Below are 13,360 nucleotides of genomic sequence, written 5' to 3'. Positions count from 1 at the left end.
GGAAAAATTGAAAGAGTTATGATTTTTTAAAGGTAAGGAGGAAAAAACAAAATGCAAAAACGGAAAAACCCTGGGTCCTTAAGGAGTTAAACTCACCTGGGGCAAGTAACTGGTGTGGGCAATATAAAAATCACACCTGAAAGCAGCTAATAGGAGAGAAGTTCACTTAGTCTTTGCATTGTGTGTCTGTGTGTGCCACACTAGGCATTAACAAAAGAAAGAGGAGAAGAGAACTGTCTGAGGACTTGAGAACCAAAATTTTGGAAAAATATCAACAATCTCAAGATTACAAGTCCATATCCAGATATCTAGATTTGCCTTTGTCCACAGTGCCCAACATTATCAAGAAGTTTGCAACCCATGGCACTGTAGCTAATCTCCCTGGGCGTGGATGGAAGAGAAAAATTGATGAAAGGTGTCAAAGCAGGATAGTGCGGATGGTGGATGAGCAGCCCCAAACAAGTTCCAAAGATATTCAAGCTGTCCAGCAGGCTCAGGGAACATCAGTATCAGCGCAAACTATCCGTCGACATTTTAATGAAATGAAACACTATGGCAGGAGACCTAGGAGGACTTTGCTGCTGACACAGAGACATAAAACAGCAAGACTACATCTTGCCAAAATGAACTTGAGTAAGCCAAAATCCTTCTGGGAAAACGTCTTGTGGACAGATGAGACCAATATAGAGCTGTTTGGTAAAGTACATCATTCTACTGTTTACCAAAGACAGAATGAGGCCTACAAAGAAAAGAACACAGTACCCACAGTGAAATATGGTGGAGGTTCAATGATGTTTTTGGGTTGTTTTGCTGCCTCTGACACTAGTGCCTTGAATGTGTGCAAGACAACATGAAATCTGAGGATTACTAACGTATTTTGGGTCGCACTGTACAGCCCAGTGTCAGAAAGCTGGGTTTGCGTCCGAGATCTTGGGTCTTCCAGCAGGACATTGACCCCAAACATAAGTCAAAAAGCACCTAGAAAATGATGGCAACAAAGCGCTGGAGAGTTCTGAAGTAGCCAGCAATGAGTCCAGATCTAAATCCTGTGAAGAGATCTTAAAATTGCTGTTGGGAAAAGGTGCCCTTCCAATAAGAGAGACCTGGAGCAGTTTGCAAAGAAAAAGTGGTCCAACATTCCGGCTGAGAGGTGTAAGAAGCTTATTGATGGTTATTGGAAGCAACTGATTTCAGTTATTTTTCCAAAGGGTGTGCAACCAAATATTAAGTTAAGGGTGCCAATAATTTTATCCAGCCCATTTTTGGAGTTTGTTTTGACATTATGTCTAATTAGCTTTTTGTCCTCCATTTTTGGTTTAGTTCCAATACACACAAAGAGAATAAACATTTGTTACTGCAAACCTTTTCTGTGAGAAATACTTCATTTTCTTGAAAAATTTCAGGGGTGCCAATATTTACGGCCATGACTTGTTGACTTGTGTGTGTGTGTGTGTGTGTGTGTATATATATATATATATATATATATATATATATATATATATCTATATCTATCTATATCTATATCTATATCTATATCTATATATATATATATATATATATATATATATATATATCCATCTGGTCTATCTGTTGAATGAGGAACTTAGTTCAGTTATAATTTTAAATAATACGGCTGACATTCTTCATAAAAGTAATGACCACCCCACAGGTATTGTCCTCACATAGCTTTTTAAAAAATTGCAGTGCTCGGAGCAAAACTATATAATGTAACTTTTGACTATTTAAACTTTTTGATAGAGATTTGACACCAAAATCTACAGCAGCACAGATTAACCCTAACAAAACAAAACAAAAAAAAAAAGGTTTCTCTCCTGGTGACTTTTTAAGTTTGTCATGTAAACATTTAAAACTTTTCCAAAGTTATGAGTATGCCAGGATATCAGTAGCACAATAATTCATGTAGAACACAGTTGTTGTGCCCTTATGTTGTCATGTTGAACAAGTTATCTACTTACTCTTGCAGGTTGGGGCTGATGTCATTGATTGGCATCTGGCCTTCACGGTTCTTCTGTATATAACATTCCCATGAGAATTGTTTGTCAGAAGGCTTATATTGCTTGATTTTCCCAGGTCAAGTTCCAGTATTGTACAGGGTGGTCCATTTAAATGGATACACCTTAATAAAATGGGAATGGTTGGTGATATTAACTTCCTGTTTGTGGCACATTAGTATATGTGAGGGGGGAAACTTTTCAAGATGGGTGGTGACCATGGCGGCCATTTCGAAGTCGGCCATTTTGAATCCAACTTTTGTGTTTTCAATAGGAAGAGGGTCATGTGACACATTAAACTTATTGGGAATTTCACAAGAAAAACCATGATGTGCTTGGTATTAACGTAACTTTATTCTTTCATGAGTTATTTACAAGTTTCTGACCACTTATAAAATGTGTTCAATGTGCTGCCCATTGTGTTGGATTGTCAATGCAACCCTCTTCTCCCACTCTTCACACACTGGTAGCAACACCGCAGGAGAAATGCTAGCACAGGATTCCAGTATCCGTAGTTTCAGGTGCTGCACATCTCGTATCTTCACAGCATAGACAATTGCCTTCAGATGACCCCAAAGATAAAAGTCTAAGGGGGTCAGATCAGGAGACCTTGGGGGCCATTCAACTGGCCCACGATGACCAATCCACTTTCCAGGAAACTGTTCATCTAGGAATGCTCGGACCTGACACCCATAATGTGGTGGTGCACCATCTTGCTGGAAAAACTCAGGGAACATGCCAGCTTCGGTGCATAAGGGTACGTTCACACGCGCAGATTTTCGCAGAGTAATTAGCTGTGGATCCGCTGGTGAAGGCCACGCTCTATGCGGGCTTTACATGTGCCTGCTGGTAGTGGCAATACGTCGCTACCAGCAGACACAGTGCAGCAATGTGCGTGGCTTACTCGCACATCGCGGCCACTCTCCTTGCTCTGAGCTAGGCAGAGAGCTCCCGCGATGTGCGAGTATACTGCGACTCGCACATCACAGTGTGTCTGCTGGTAGCGGCGTATTGCCACTACGAGCAGGCACATGTAAAGCCAGCATAGAGCGGGCCTTCACCAGCGGATCTGCAGCGTAAAATACGCTGTAAATCCGGGAGTGTGAACGTACCCTAAAGAGGGAAACACGTCATCAAGTAGCAACCCTCTTCTCCCACTCTTCACACACTGGTAGCAACACCGCAGGAGAAATTCTAGCACAGGCTTCCAGTATCGTAGTTTCAGGTGCTGCAGAATGGGCAAAACAAAAATTGGAACAGGACCCTCTGTTTGCACAGAAGATTTGGTTCAGTGATGAGGCAAACTTTTATGTGAATGGTGAAGTTAACAAACAAAACCACCGCTATTGGTCTGACGCTAACCCACATTGGATAGATCCCTCCAAGACTGTTGGAACACAAAAATTGATGATGGTATGGTGTGGTATATGGGGTACAAAGATAGTGGCGCCATTCTTCATCAATGGAAACCTCAAGGCCACTGGATATGCAAAATTGCTACATGATGATGTGTTTCCCTCTTTATGCACTGAAGCTGGCACGTTCCCTGAGTTTTTCCAGCAAGATGGTGCACCACCACATTATGGGTGTGTCAGGTCCGAGAATTCCTAGATGAACAGTTTCCTGGAAAGTGGATTGATCGTTGTGGGACAGTTGAATGGCCCCCAAGGTCTCCCCATCTGACCCCCCAGGGGTGGACACAGACAGCAGAGGGCCCCTGTGCAAAGAATGTGCGTGGGCCCCCCCCCCCCACAGCACTGTGCCCCCTCATGTACCTAGACCCCACCGGAGGGCCTCCACTTACCCCGCGCGTGTAGTGTCGCCACTTGCCTTGTCCACCACAGGTGGATGGAACGGCTCCTGAGGTGGGCTCCGGGTGGCCCCTGTCCCTCTCAGTGTGCGGCCCAGTGAGTACTCCCCCAGGTCAGCCTGACCCGTATCTAGCTGGGAGCCAGAGGGCAGTGCTCCCCTTTACATTCGCACCCCTGGACTTAGCACGACACCCCTTGGCACCCCCTGGTTCCTTGGCTTCTTATCCTTAGTGATAGAAGTGACTTACAGGCAGGGCCAGTCTGGGACCAAAAATAGGCCCAGGCATTTTAAAATAAACTGCACATTTTTATGGTGGGGGTCTGACTCATGGGACCCCCACCAATCACCTTGGTTCAAGTGGCTCCCGAGATGTTGGAAAGCTGCAACTCCCATCATGTCTGAAGTGACTACAGCTGATGGGACAGTCAGGAGACTACACAATGATATCAGTGACTACAGCTCTGATGGGACAGTTAGGAAAATACACAATGATATCACTGACCTGAGTGACGTCTTCTCTGTTGTCTTTACTTTTCTTCTTCCTCTGGTCCAGACACCAGGATTTCTTCCATCTTCTCTGCAGAGTCTGACACCTGGACATCATTGGTTCCTTAATTTGTCAGTAGATCCTCATCCTCTGTATGATGACAATAAACATTATAACATGTACCCCCTGAATATAATACTGCCAACCACTGTACCCCCTGAATACTGCCAACCACTGTACCCCTGAATATAATACTGCCAACCACTGTACCCCTGAATATAATACTGCCAAATACTGTACCCCTGAATATAATACTGCCATCCACTGTACCCTGAATATAATACTGCCAACCATGATACACCACTGAATCACCCCATACACCCCACGCACCCCATCCTCAGTCTCATCCCCCCATACATCCCACACAACCCATTCTCAGTCTAATCATCACCCCACGCACCCCATCCTCAGTCTCATCACCCCATACACCCCACACAACCCATCCTCGGTCTCCTCATCACCCCCATATACCCCATCCTCAGTCTCCTCATCACCCCATACACCCCACGCACCCCATCCTCAGTCCCCTCATCACCTCATGCACTCCATCCTCAGTCTCCTCATCACCTCATACACCCCATGCACTCCATCCTCAGTCTCCTCATCACCCCCATACACCCCTTGCACTCCATCCTCAGTCTCCTCATCACCTCATGCACTCCATCCTCAGTCTCCTCATCACCCCATACACTCCATCCTCAGTCTCCTCATCACCCCATACACCCCACGCACTCCACCCTCAGTCTCCTCATCACCTCATATACCTTAAGCACCTCATCAGTATTACACAGCTGACACCCCCCAGTCCTTCTCATCAACATTAAACCCCCTAATCACTACACCCCTGACCCCCCTCCTGGTCCTCCTTCTCAACACTACGCTCTCCCAGACCCCCAATCCTCCTTATTATTACACCACCAACCTCTTCAACACCCCTCCTGTCCTCTTCATCATCATTACAATCCCCCCCCCCCACACACCGCCCTGCACCCAACCGTCACTCTCCTCACCTTATCTGCTCAGCGATGCGGCCGTGTGAGGCGGGAGGGTTTGCTGCTCCTGTCGCTTCTGCCGGGGTTAGAGGCCATGACACGTGACATCAGGGGCTTGGAACAGACGTGCGTGCCTGCGCGGGGCACGTCTGTTCCCATCAGCCCCTGGCCTGTCCGTCTCGCCCGGCCGGTTTAAAGGTAAATTACTGCTGTCAGCAGCAGGTCCGAGACCTGTTGCTGCAGCATTTAGTATGAAGTACTGGCAGGGGGCCCTACAGGGGCCCAGACTGTGAGGCCCAGGCTGTGACCTGGGCTACTAGGTGGGCCCCCTAACACGCTGGGCCCCTGTGCAGCCGAACCGGCTGAATAAATTATATGTCCGCCCCTGTGACCCCCTTAGACTTTTATCTTTGGGGTCATCTGAAGGCAACTGTCTATGCTGTGAAGATACAAGATGTGCAGCACCTGAAACTATGGATACTGGAAGCCTGTGCTAGCATTTCTCCTGCGGTGTTGCTATCAGTGTGTGAAGAGTGGGAGAAGAGGGTTGCATTGACAATCCAAAACAATGGGCAACAAATTGAACACATTTTTATAAGTGGTCAGAAACTTGTAAATAACTCATGAAAGAATAAAGTTATGTTAAAACCAAGTACATAATTGTTTTTCTTGTGGAATTCCCAATAAGTTTGATGTGTCACATAACCCACTTCCTATTGAAAAAACAAAAGTTGGATTCAAAATGGCCGACTTCAAAATGGCTGCCATGGTCACCACCCATCTTGAAAAGTCCCCCCCCCCCCTCACATATACTAATGTGCCACAAACAGGAAGTTAATATCACCAACCATTCCCATTATATTAAGGTGTATCCATACAAATGGCCCACCCTGTACCCTGAGATCACCATCAGCCATTCTAAGGACTGGTGAAACATCTTAAATTGTAAATCTGACAGACACATCTGGGGATTCACAGCTCCAATTGTAGTTTGGTGAAGGAATAATATAATATCATTCGGCACACCTTAGTTTCACTGTAGTGAATGCCATTGTACAGATTACAATAATATCCTATAGAACAGTGCCCTTAAAGGAAATCTGTCATCAGTGTCACCTGCACTAACCTGTCGGTACCCTCCCACTATCTTCCTTCGTATCTTTCATTCCGGGGCCAACTTGGTGCATGGGCAGAGCTTCCTGACATCCCAACTGCTGTTTGCAACAGGGGGACCCAGCAGGGAAGCAGCATTCGTGACGTCATGAAGCTTCACTCATGCTCCAAGTCGGCCCCGGAACGGAAGATACATAGGAAGATATTGGGGGAACAGGAGCATGAAATGGGATCAGGTAAGTATGGTTGTCATTAGAGATAAGCGAACTTACAGTAAATTCGATTCATCACAAACTTCTCGGCTCTGCGTTTGCTGACTTTAGCCTGCATAAATGAGTTCAGCTTTCAGGTGCTCCGGTGGGCTGGAGACTCTCTCCTAGGACTGTATCCATCTTTTCCAGCCCACCGGAGCCCCAGAAAGCTGAACTCATTTATGCAGGCTAAAGTCAGCAAACGCCGAGCCGAGAAATTTGTGACAAATCAAATTACTGTAACTTTGCTCATCTCTAGTTGTCATCAGTGTCACCTGCACTACCTGTCTGTACCAACAGATTAGTGCAGGTGAAAGAGATGACATATTACTATAAAGATTTGCCATCAATTTGGGAAATGCCCCGTTATTGTTTAAGCTTAGAAACGCATCAAAATGCTTTGCCCAGTTTTGTGAGGAGAAATTAAACTGTATCTACACACAGCCATTGAACATGTTTATATGCTAATGACTTATTGTCCAACCTTACTGAATTCCTTATGGCTGAATAGACATGAGGCCACATGAACTTAATGGGAGAACCATTACCAGAGTGGAGGCTATTATAACTCTAAAGGAGTAGTCAACTCCATAGTAGAGATCATGATTTTGGAATAACTAGATATGTGTGTGATGTTGAAAGTCCACATACCTTGATCATATGTATGGACATTTATCAACTTGTTTAGTCAGGTTTTCTTTACTATAATTGTTGTAAAATTGTTGCAACTGCAACTACGCAATTTTTCGTGCTACATTTTGACTGGAAAGCGAGAAAAGCAAGTTTTCCAAAAATTAACTACGTAGTAATAATTTTAAAATGGACTACGGGTAGTCAGGTATTTACTAACTGCGACAGCCGCAACTGCGCAAAAAAAACAACAGGGTTAAAAATTGACTAAATTTACTCCAGCTCAAACATGGAGCAGAAAAAGCTACTACCAAAGTAAAAAAGGAAAAATTGCTTACGTGAAAGAAAATTATCAACAGGCTGAAAGCAGTTGATAAATAAGTTGCACAAAAGGAAAAAAATAGTAAGGAAAAAATTACTAAAAAAAAGAATACATAAGCAAACATTGATAAATGTCCCTCATAGTGTACATGTTGTGCTTATCATTTGTTATATTCTAGGTACAACATGTGCATATAGTAACCTAATTTTTAGATTTTTGCCTCTGTACACCATCACAGTGGATCTAAAACAAAGCCCTTAACTTGATTGAAAAGCAAAGTGTAAATTTTTACAAGCTCAGAAACACTCTGTAATTTGATTTAGGAAGGTCTGGAGTGCTGAATTTTTATTTGATGGCTGATCATGGAAACTCCAACTAAACAGACCGAATAGGGACACCTGGTCACGTTAAGAACACATTCAAGGTGGTAGGCTTAAAGGAGTAGTCCAGTGGTGACCCAGTGGTGAACAACTTATCCTCGATCCTAAGGATAGGGGATAAGTTGCAGATCGCGGGGGGTCCGACCGCTGGGGCCCCCTGCGATCTCCTGTACGGAGCCCCGACAGCCTGCGGGAAGGGGGAGTGTCGACCTCCGCACGAAGCGGCGGCCGACACGCCCCCTCAATACAACTCTATGGCAGAGCCGAAGCGCTGCCTTCGGCAATCTCCGGCTCTGCCATAGAGATGTATTGAGGGGGCGTGTCGGCTGCCGCTTCGTGTGGAGGTCGACACCCGCTATCTGGCCGGAGAGCCTGGCCCCCATACAGAGAGATCGCAGGGGGCCCCAGCGGTCGGACCCCCCGCGATCTCAAACTTATCCCCTATCCTTAGGATAGGGGATACGTTTTTCACCACTGGACTACCCCTTTAATACTGTGAGTGTCTCCAATTAGGAGGCTCCTTCATGAATGTAAAAACAGATGGGGAGATTTATCAAAACCTGTCCAGAGAAAAAGTTGCTGAGTTGCCCATAGCAACCAATCAGATCGCTTCTCTCCTTTTGCAGAGGCCTTGTTAACAAGCAAAGAAGCAATCTGATTGGTTGCCATGGGCAACTTAGCAACTTTTTCTCTGGACAGGTATTGATTAATCTCCCCCAGAGTGTTTTATCAGAAAGTACAAACCATTGGTAATTCTCAATAGAACAAAAAGGTGAGATAAAACTTTGTTAGGAGACACCTGAAAAAAGCTTACCAAGTTCTGGAGCGAGATTCTATAGAAGTAAACTATGAAGTAAAAAAGGAAGGTGGCAGTGTTTTGGCATAGGCATATATAGATGCCAATAAAACTAGGTGTTAAGCAACGTTGTGACTATAGATGTAATAGGATAAATTGTGAACTCTACAGATTACCCTTTATTCTGGTCAGATGTACAAATATTGCTGAAATGATAGGAAGGTGTTTCACAACATAGATGGATAATGACCCCAACACACATAAAGCTCTATAAAGGGAAAGAAGAAGAATATTCTTCAATGGGTTCTTCAGTCATTGGACCTTAACCCCTTAAGGACGCAGGACGTAAATGTACGTCCTGGTGAGGTGGTACTTAACGCACCAGGACGTACATTTACGTCCTGTGCATAACCGCGGGCATCGGAGCGATGCCCGTGTCATGCGCGGCTGATCCCGGCTGCTAATCGCAGCCAGGGACCCGCCAGCAATGGCCGACGCCCGCGATCTCGCAGGCGTCCGCCATTAACCCCTCAGGTGCCGGGATCAATACAGATCCCGGCATCTGCGGCAGTTCGCGATTTAAATGAACGATCGGATCGCCCGCAGCGCTGCTGCGGGGATCCGATCATTCAGAACGCCGGACGGAGGTCCCCTCTCCTTCCTCCGTCCGGCTCCCGGCGTCTCCTGCTCTGGTCTGTGATCGAGCAGACCAGAGCAGGAGATGACCGATAATACTGATCTGTTCTATGTCCTATACATAGAACAGATCAGTATTAGCAATCATGGTATTGCTATGAATAGTCCCCTATGGGGACTATTCAAGTGTAAAAAAAAATGTAAAAAAATGTAAAAGTAAAAAAAAAGTGAAAAATCCCCTCCCCCAATAAAAAAGTAAAACGTCCGTTTTTTCCTATTTTACCCCCAAAAAGCGTAAAAAACATTTTTTATAGACATATTTGGTATCGCCGCGTGCGTAAATGTCCAAACTATTAAAATAAAATGTTAATGATCCCGTACGGTGAACGGCGTGAACGAAAAAAAAAAGTCCAAAATTCCTACTTTTTTAATACATTTTATTAAAAAAAAAATTGTAAAAAATTTATTAAAAGTTTTTTATATGCAAATGTGGTATCAAAAAAAAGTACAGATCATGGCGCAAAAAATGAGCCCCCATACCGCCGCTTATACGGAAAAATAAAAAAGTTAGAGGTCATCAAAATAAAGGGATTATAAACGTACTAATTTGGTTAAAAAGTTTGTGATTTTTTTTAAGCGCAACAATAATATAAAAGTATATAATAATGGGTATCATTTTAATCGTATTGACCCTCAGAATAAAGAACACGTCATTTTTACCATAAATTGTACGGCGTGAAAACAAAACCTTCCAAAATTAGCAAAATTGCGTTTTTCGTTTTAATTTCCCCACAAAAATAGTGTTTTTTGGTTGCGCCATACATTTTATGATATAATGAGTGATGTCATTACAAAGGACAACTGGTCGCGCAAAAAACAAGCCCTCATACTAGTCTGTGGATGAAAATATAAAAGAGTTATGATTTTTAGAAGGCGAGGAGGAAAAAATGAAAACGTAAAAAGTCCTTAAGGCCAAAATGGGCTGAGTTCTTAAGGGGTTAAAGGGGTACTCCGGTGGAAAACTTTTTTTTTTTTAAATGAGCTGATGCCAGAAAGTTAAACAGATTTGTAAATTACTTCTATTAAAAAAAACTTAATCCTGATACGGGCATCAGGTGTCAGCAGAGAGCACTGTGGACAGCACAAAAAAGAAATTCAAAAAGTAAAGAATTTCCTCTGTAGCATACAGCTGCTAAAAAGTACTTAAAGGATTAAGATTTTTAATAAAAGTAATTTACAAATCTGTTTAGCCTTCTGGCACCAGTTCATTAAAAAAAAAGTTTTCCACTGGAGTACCCCTTTAACTGAGTGTTTGTACCTGCTAAAGACAAAACTGATAGCAATAAGACTCACAAACAAGGCAAAAAGCAACTGAAGACGACTACAGAATTGTTCTGACAAAGCAAGGAAAGAAACGCAGGTTTGTGGATGTCCATGTTCCAGACTTCATCCAGATTTGTAATAAAGGTAATAAAAAGTTTGTCCAACCATTGAGTCTATGAAAAATTCCTGTAATTGTTTGAAAGTTACAGCAATATAATTGTTAAAGGGGTACTCCACTGCTCAGTGTTTGGAACAAACAGCTTCACTACTCCAATAATACAAGAGGCTTAAAGGGGTATTCTACTGCTGTGCATTTGGGACAAACTGCTCCCAATGCTGGAGCCGACACCGGGAGCTTGTGACGTCATAGCCCCGCCCCCTTATGATGTCATACCCCACCCTCTCAATGCAAGTCTATGGGAGGGGGCGAGATGCTGTCATGCCCCCCTCCCATAGACTTGCATTGAGGGAGCGGGGCATGACATCATGAAGGGGCAGGGCTAATACGTCACAAGCTCTCGGCGCCGGCTCCAGCATTGGGAGCAGTTTGTCCCAAATGCACAGCAGTGGAATACCCCTTTAAGCCTCTTGTATTATTGGAGTAGTGAAGCTGATCAGTGGGGGTCTGACCTTTTAGAGGATGAAGGAAGTGGATATACAGTGCACACTATTCATTCCAGGGACAACTTTGTGCCTCTTCTAGGGATTGGTGGGGAACCCAGTGGTTGGTCCCCACTGATCAGCTGATCCAGCAATATCCTATAAATAAGGGATAACAGTTGGGATGGGAATCTCCCTTTAAAATTGAAGGACTACAATTCAAGCACATATTGATATCTTTGTCTTAGAAGTATTGTGGTAGTGTACAAAGGTTGTCAATGAAACTCAAACAATGAAAACTTTTTTGGGGGATTGGGATAGGGGTATGGGATCTCTGATAGTATGAAATCAAAAGTACTCCACCCACAATGTTTTTAACACAGTTATAATAAATCTTTTGTCAAGTGAAAACCTGAAAAACTATTATTTTAAGATGACACCTTTATTAGTAAACCAAATTTTGGGTCACTTGTTCAGGCATCAATGTGACAGCAAGTAATGAAAAGTACAAGTTTACACGATATAATATGTATATCACCTATACACACATAGTCCCACTTCAACATAGTACTAGAAACTTTTACCTGAACTTCAGAGGGACAGAGTCAAGTTCTCTGCACTTGGTTGTGGATGATTATCAATGCAATTGTAATACTATCGAATGAACACACCTGAAGTCTTTAGCTCTTGATGTATCAGAGTATTGCTCTAGGTTCCATTTGTATATTCTTGTGTCAAGTTACAACACTGATAGGAACACATTTTTTTATACAGAAATATAAATTGTGAAAGTGCTAAAGATTTGTTATGAAGCTACAAACAGTGATCCCAAGGTGAAATGTTTTGTAATGCCACATAATATTTTTCTACAAAAGCACTCCCCCCCCCCCCTACAGAAAAGTACATGCATTATGTTTGATTTAAGGGTGTATAAAGATTTAAGGTATGAGAAAGTAGTTTTAACCTAAATTACTTTTTATTAACAACCTGATAAAGGCCTTATGCAGAGTCAAGTTATGGCTGTTTTGTATGAAGTCATAAAAGGGCTCCAAGATAGGAGTCAATTGTATCTCTGGATTAAGGGCCCTGCTTCCTTACATGCTGTATACATGGACACTTTCTTCTATAAAAGCATTAGTTTGAGGGGAAAGTAGCTCCATATATTCAGGTCTCCATGGAAGCAGTATGGATCCATACTGGGGCCCTGTGTTTTTTTTTTTTTTTTTTTTTTTGCTGTACAGGGTTTGTACACACAGCTCTAATGTATGTATGGGCCTATTGCTTAGGCTCTTAGATGACTGAGCACAACTTTCTTTATTTGAATTAGTCAAGTGATAACTATGGCCCACAGGAGTCCATAATGGATTGTCAATAATTTGGACATCCATGTGCATCTGTAGAAAGTTATACTACAAAAAGTTAGTGGATTCCAAGGCTTCATCCCATTTTAAACTGCAGTATTACATGCAAGTTTAAAGTGTACCTGTCATAGAAACATGCCAAAAGTTTTGATCAGTCGGGGTCTGAACACTCATATCGCTAAAATGGGCAGGCAGGGCACCGCTCTGTGCTTCTCTTGCCTTCTCTGTCTTTGGGACTAAGACAGTCCCATAGACTTGTATTACGTGACTGTCTCAAATACGTGGTTTAGAGCCAGGAAAGAACATGCTTAATGTACACTTCTCACAGCTCTCTTGTCGGAATACTGAGACCCCAAATGATCAAAACTCTTGATGTGACATGAAACATTTTGTTTCAAGACAGTGCCCATTTAAAGTTGAGTATTATGACTGGACCCTATGTAGTTCTACTGTAGCCAACCTAGACCACTTCTACTGTAGCCAACTTAGAGATAGAACCCTTTACTAATATAACCACACTGGGTCCAGGTGTTGTGGCCGTAATATTAAAGAGTACCTATCATCATTTAAACTGTCCCTAACCCC

This window comes from Hyla sarda, chromosome 9 (genome assembly GCF_029499605.1).
Source record: "Hyla sarda isolate aHylSar1 chromosome 9, aHylSar1.hap1, whole genome shotgun sequence".
NCBI classification, from domain to species: Eukaryota; Metazoa; Chordata; class Amphibia; order Anura; family Hylidae; genus Hyla; species Hyla sarda.
This window is presented reverse-complemented; position numbering follows the sequence as displayed.